The 7,029-nt window shown below is 43.0% G+C and overlaps 1 non-coding gene across 1 annotated transcript; it reads right to left on the bottom strand.

The window, feature by feature from the left end:
• Positions 1-6,382: 6,382 nt before the first annotated feature.
• LOC124504522 (U6 spliceosomal RNA) lies at positions 6,383-6,489 on the bottom strand. Its single transcript, XR_006960478.1, has one exon. It is a non-coding gene; the product is annotated as a U6 spliceosomal RNA (small nuclear RNA).
• Positions 6,490-7,029: the final 540 nt, after the last annotated feature.

Genomic DNA, 7,029 nt, shown 5'->3' with positions numbered 1-7,029 from the left:
GCATGCGTGCTGTCTCCTTCCCAAATACTGTTCTCCTACATTTCTTCCTCACTGTTCCTAGGCTGTCCCAGCCACTCCAGAGACAGACACAGGCCTGGAATGCTCTTGCCTGGAATGCTCTTTCTCTAGATAGCTATATGGCTCACTCCTTCACTTACTTCAGGTCTTCTCAATTGTCACCTTCTCAGTGAGCCTTACCTGGAACTCTATATCTAAAATGTCAGCCCCTCCCTTCCCCTGCTTTGGTTGTTCCCACTCACCTCTATCTCCATCTAAAATTCCGTGCATTTTACTTATTGTCTCGTCTTATTTTCTGTTTTCTCCAGTAGACTTCAAGTTGGGCAGGCATTCCCTGGAGGCAGGGATTATTGTCTGTTTTGTTTTGTTTTTTACTGTTGAATTCCCAGAGTTTAAAGCATGGTGTCATGCGTAGTAGGAACATCAAGGTTCTCCAGAGAAACAGAACATATAAAATCTATATATCTGCACCTCTATCCATATCTATACCTATACCTATACCATTATCTGTATCCGTATCTAAGTCCATTGGGGTTGCTGCTATAACAAATTACTTAGACTGGGTGTCTTACAAACAACAGAAATTCATTTCTCACAGTTCTAGAAAAGACCAATGCTCCTACTCAAATACACTTAGGCAGAGAGAGAGAGCAAATTCTCTCTTATTCACCCTTTTTTTTCTATTCAGGCCTTCCTTTGACTGGATGAGGCCCACCCGAATGAGGACTTTACTCAGTCCCCCAACACAGATATTAATCTCATCCTAAAACATCCTCACAGGGGCGCCTGAGTGGCTCAGTCGGTTACGTGTCCGACTTCAGCTCAGGTCACGATCTCGCAGTCAGTGAGTTCGAGCCCCGCGTCGGGCTCTGGGCTGATGGCTCAGAGCCTGGAGCCTGCTTCCCATTCTGTGTCTCCCTCTCTCTCTGTCCCTCCCCCATTCATATTCTGTCTCCTTCTGTCTCAAAAATAAATAAACGTTAAAAAAAAATTTTTTTTTAAATAATAAAAAAAAAAAAATAAAACATCCTCACAGACAGATTCAGAATAATGTATAACTAAATATGGAGGCATCCTGTTGATGAGGGAGTGTAAGGCAAGATGAGGGCAGAGGATAAGCTAACAACCCTCCCTCCCCCACCCCCAGGTGGGATACTGTGTGATATTCCTCAGACACTCCTGGCTGCTCAAGAACAAAGGAAAGGACAGAAAACAAATGGTTAAACTGATAGCTGTCTCCATCAGTTTATAAATGTTTTAGTAAATTGCAAGAAAAAGGCAATCTTATCAATAGCTTAATCTCTAGGAACTCCCTACTGTTTTAATGATAATGCTTTGTTAGAAGGAAAAACAACCTTAGCTTGACAATAGCTAGGCCTCTAGTAAACTATGAGTTTTCTTTAGCAGATGGAAAGCCTTTAAGAAACTTCCTCTTGACTGTACCTCCCCCATACTCCATCGTATATAACCATTCTTCACAACCCAGTGCAGTTCTTCCTGCCCCCGGGTCCTGTCCCTGTGCTTTAATACAATCACCCCTTTGGCACCAAAGACGTCTCAAGAATTATTTCTTGGCCATCAGCTCTGGGACCCCATCACTCTAAAACCCCATCACTGTGACTCGGTCAAGCTGGCATAAAATGAACCATTCTGTGCCCAATAAATATTGGTTTATTAAATGAACCCCCATCTTCTGTGCTGACAGCTCAGAGCCTGGAGCCTTCTTCAGATTCTGTGTCTCCCTCTCTCTCTCTGCCCCTCACCTGCTCACATTCTGTCTCTCTCTCTCTTAAAAATAAATAAACTTTAAAAAAAAGAAGTGGGGGAGAAGTGAGGAGGTGGGGTGTGGCTTACCGGAGCCTGAGGAGGAAGCAACCAGCCCCATAGGTTGGCAGATCTCTTTAGAATAGGAGGTGTTTGTGTTTGTTGTTGTCAACAATGCAACCTGGCAGGCGCCCCTCCTCTTCCATTTTGAAGGGCCTATGTGACTACATTGGACCCACCCAGACAATTCAGGATAACTTCCTTATCCAAAGGTCTGTAAACTTAATACCATCTACAATGTCCTTTTTACTCTGTAATGTCACATACACAGGCCTAACACCACGGATTAGAGCATAGACATCTTTGGAGGAGGGGCATTATTTTATTTACCATAGAGACCTCAGATGAGAGCATCAGAAGAACCACCCCGCTGAACCCAGTTCAAAAGCTGACCCAGGGGCGCCTGGGTGGCGCAGTCGGTTAAACGTCCGACTTCAGCCAGGTCACGATCTCGCGGTCCGAGAGTTCGAGCCCCGCGTCGGGCTCTGGGCTGATGGCTCAGAGCCTGGAGCCTGTTTCCGATTCTGTGTCTCCCTCTCTCTCTGCCCCTCCCCCGTTCATGCTCTGTCTGTCTCTCTCTGTCCCAAAAATAAATAAACGTTGAAAGAAAAAAAAAAATTCAAAAGCTGACCCAGGGCCACCTGGGTGGCTCACTCGGTTAAACATCCAACTTCCACTCATGTCATGATCTCACAGTCCATGAGTTCAAGCCATGTGTCAGGCTCTATGCTGACAGCTCAGAGCCTGGAGCCTGCTTCAGATTCTGTGTGTGTGTGTCTCTCTCTCTCTGCCCCTCTCCTGCTCCCTCTCTCTCAAAAATTATAAACATTAAAAAATAAAAAAAAAAAAGTTGGCCCACAGAATTGTCAGCAAATAAAATGGGCAGTTTGCTAATGCAGCAAAAATGAACTGATACATCCTATATACAATAACATCTGATCACTAAACCAACAGCAACAAAAAAGTCTTTGGAATATGTACTTAAAATTCTTGTTCTTGCGCTCTTGGATTCCCGAGAGGTCCCTCAAACCTTGAAAATCCTCAGAGACAAAGTTCTTGGGGCTCAGAGTCCTGACCCAATCTTATTGCTGCAAAAGTCTCCCTGAAAATGGGAAATGGATGTTAAATCTTGAGAAACCAATGGATTCTCAAAGCATGTTATCAGTAAAATGTTGTAGCTGGCCCCAAGTGATCATTAAATATCTATCTATGCTCCATGCTTCTCTAAGTCACTTTTGGCTGCATGTTGAAAATCAGTTGTGGTGCCAGATGGGTCCCTTTAAGGCTGCCACTTGTCCTGCAGACAGTTGGGCACATTTCCCTACAGTATACAGCATCGGTGGAGAAGAAGGTTTTACTGTGAAAAGGCAAAAGCCACAAGACAGACTCCTACATGGTCTTCAATTTCTCATTAAATCCTGCCGCAGTCAGGACAACCACTGGATGCAGAGTGGGCTCATTCCAGTGAAAGGACAGTACCCAAGCTTGTGACTCAATGGACTGGCTAGCAGGGCAAATGCAACAGCTCATGGACTGCAAATGCCCCAGATTCAAAGAGCTTGGCATCCCCAGACAACTTCGCTCAACATCCCAAATCCAGACCATTTGCCACCAGTCTGTGCCATAGGAGGGAGAGGAGTTGCTCCATTAGAATAGAACCCATGGCATCTCCACAAATGCCCTGGATCTGGCATCGCTTTCTTGAGATAGGAAAGGAGGGAGGACTGTCTGCCTTTCTGCTTGCTAGTTTTTCCTTTCCCCAATAAGGCTGCTTTCGTACCCATTCTGTATCACATTGTAGCATTTGTTCCTACCTCTTATGTGGCAGATTTTAACCCTGCAGGATCCCACTTTAGCATGATAGTAGCTTTTTAAAAATATACAGACGCTGGTACCACCCAAGATCAACTAAATAGGCCCACACACTGGAATTTTTTATTTGCCATGGGCCTTGTTGCCACTGGTGGAAACCTGTGGACTCCTGCTCAGAGTAGCGTTTTTATAAAGTATAAAATGAAATGCATACAATTACAAAGGAACTCTCCCATAGCAGAAGAGAGAAATCAAAGTATTAAGAAAACAAGTTTGGGATGTAATAACATATTTGCTTCCATGTTAACACATTCAGCAAGATGTAGCGAGGGGTCTAATACCACAATAATTCCAAAACAGTAACAAGCGCAAATTTTTTCTCCAGATTTTGCTCTCTACCAGTTCTCACCTTTATGATCTCTAATGCTTTTCCCAGACAAGAGTCCCTTTACATGGTTTCCCATGTTTGAAAAGAGTCTGTCTTCTCTAGTAATGGCAATAACTCGTTTTCCCATTTCTGGAATGAAAGTAGCTTAAGAACCATTGTTATGGCCTCCAGGAAGTCATTGGATTCCAAGGGCCCTATACTGGAATGACTACATGAGCAAATACCAGCTAAGATATTAGGTGGTAGCACCTTAAACTGATATCCTTCTCAGAGGCATTGACATTGTAACATGGAGTTATTTCTATGTATATTTAGAATGGAGATTATTTTTGCATTTTATGTAACACATCCCCACTAGAAGAGCTAAGATTACAAAAGCTGACAAAACCAATTGTTGGCAAGGATGTAAAGCAATTCGAACTCTCATACATTGCTGGTTGGAATTCAAAATGGCACAGCCACGTTAGAAAATAGTTGGGCAGCTTTTTACACAGTTAAATGAAAACTTGCCATGGTGAAACATACCTACCTTACGATTTATATTCCCATGCCTAAGTAACAACTCAAGAGAAGTAAAGACATGGGTTTACACAAAAACCTGTGTGGGAGTGTTTACAGCAGCACAATTCATAAGAGCTAAAAATTGGAGACAACCCATTGTCAACCAACTAGTGAATGGATAGTATGGTATATCCTTATTATGGAGCAGTATTCAGCAGTAGAAATGAACGAACTGCCAATACAATACAGATAAGTCTCAAAAAGCATTAGACACTAAGTGAACAAACTCAGACATAAAAGAGTATACACACTATGAATCCATTTATCAGAAATTCTAGAAAAGGCAAAACTGTATAGACAGAAAACCAATCAGTGGTCAGTAAAGCCCTGGGCTCAGGGAAGGGGAAATGTCAGAACATTTTGGGGTAGTGGGAAAGTTCTATATCTTGATTGTGGAAGCACTTAAACTCTTTGTGAGAGTAGAGTTACATTTTACAAGGATAAGTGTGGAATCAGAGTAGAGGTGTTAATTCTGAAAACGGATAGAAAAAGTAGAGATAGGGTTTGGGGCCCTAGGTGCTACTCAGGGGTCTTGGCTACTCAGAGTCCCCACCCGAATGAAGGGAAGAGACAATGGAGGGATTAGGTAGAACTCCACTTCTTCCCACGGATCAGATGACAAGATGTCTGTTCTGAGTAAGCCCTGGGTGTTACAATCCGAAGGGAGTGAGGAGGGAACTGTTCACCACCACAAGTCTAGAATTGGATTTCTCCATTGCTAAAGCCAATAGAGGTTGGGTCCAATTTAGTTTCATTAAAGAGTGCAGAGGAAGGTGACAGTTTTTGAGTTTGATTCTCACGGAACAAATTCATACAGATTCATATATGTGAGCATAAAATCATATTAATAGAGGGCTGTTAGGGAATATCCAAAGGAAAGGACAGCTCTCTCACTGAGAGAGGTGGTGGGAGAATACCTTGGCAGCAACAGGGCTCCTGGGGTTTTACCAGAGGCTGGTACTTCTCACCTGCTTTCTTAAAAGACTCACTTGTTTGGGCTTAGGGTCTTTTCAGGGAAGTGTACTTTGGTGGTCTGTCATGTAGCAAATGGAAAGTCAGCTTGAGGACCATGAGCAAATTTGCAAAGACTGTCATTTCCAAGCAGTCTGTTTTGAAGAGTGGCCTTGTCTATGAAAGGCAGCCAACAAGCCAACAGAAGATAACACTGTATTGCATCAATATAAATAAAGGCTCTCTTCTTTTTTTTTTTTTTTTTTTTTTTTTATGAAGTTTATTGACAAATTGGTTTCCATACAACACCCAGTGCTCATCCCAAAAGGTGCCCTCCTCAATACCCATCACCCACCCGCCCCTCCCTCCCACCCCCCATCAACCCTCAGTTTGTTCTCAGTTTTTAACAGTCTCTTATGCTTTGGCTCTCTCCCACTCTAACCTCTCTCTTTTTTTTTTTTTTTTCCTTCCCCTCCCTCATGGGTTCCTGTTAAGTTTCTCAGGATCCACCTAAGAGTGAAACCATATGGTATCTGTCTTTCTCTGTATGGCTTATTTCACTTAGCATCACACTCTCCAGTTCCATCCACGTTGCTACAAAAGGCCATATTTCATTTTTTCTCATTGCCACGTAGTATTCCATTGTGTATATAAACCACAATTTCTTTATCCATTCATCAGTTGATGGACATTTAGGCTCTTTCCATAATTTGGCTATTGTTGAGAGTGCTGCTATGAACATTGGGGTAGAAGTGCCCCTATGCATCAGTACTCCTGTATCCCTTGGGTAGATTCCTAGCAGTGCTATTGCTGGGTCATAGGGTAGGTAAAAATATGGAACGCTTCACGAATTTGCGTGTCATCCTTGCGCAGGGGCCATGCTAATCTTCTCTGTATCGTTCCAATTTTAGTATATGTGCTGCCGAAGCGAGCACAAGGCTCTCTTCTTATAAATACATGCCCTAAATACCGTGTGCAGCTCACCCAGGCTTGGGAGTTAGCAACTGCATGTTAAGGTAATGATTGAGAGTTTTGAATTGGGGAAGAACCCTACCAACCCAAGATGTGTCTTTTCAGGGTAAACCGGAGAAATGGATGATTATGTTCACGTCAGCTTATTGTACGTATTTATTATTGCACCACAACCATCTCCTTACATAATCGCTTGGCTTCCTAACAGTTGAGAAAGGCACTTACATGTATAAATATGGAACTGTGACTGTAATGAGATTATAATGTTGAGGATCTTTAAAGATCAACCAATAGGAGTGGATTAAGAGTTTTTGAAATGTCTCAGGTTTCTCCCAGCCCAGGATCATCTATCTGGGTGGAGGGGGTCTTAGTTGGCTTGGGCCACCATAACAAAATACCATAGGCTGGGTGGCTTAAACAATGTATTTTCTCACAGTTCTCAAGTCTGGAAGTCTGAGATCAGGATAGCCACATGGTTATGTTCGGGTGAGAGTTCTCCTGGC

The sequence above is a fragment of the Lynx rufus genome, unplaced genomic scaffold, assembly GCF_022079265.1.
Source record: "Lynx rufus isolate CCGP_SWC_20201006 ecotype Redwood Valley unplaced genomic scaffold, mLynRuf1.p SCAF_8, whole genome shotgun sequence".
In the NCBI taxonomy this organism is placed as follows: Eukaryota; Metazoa; Chordata; class Mammalia; order Carnivora; family Felidae; genus Lynx; species Lynx rufus.
The sequence above is the reverse complement of the archived record's forward strand: the minus strand, read 5'-3'. Positions and strand labels throughout refer to the sequence as shown.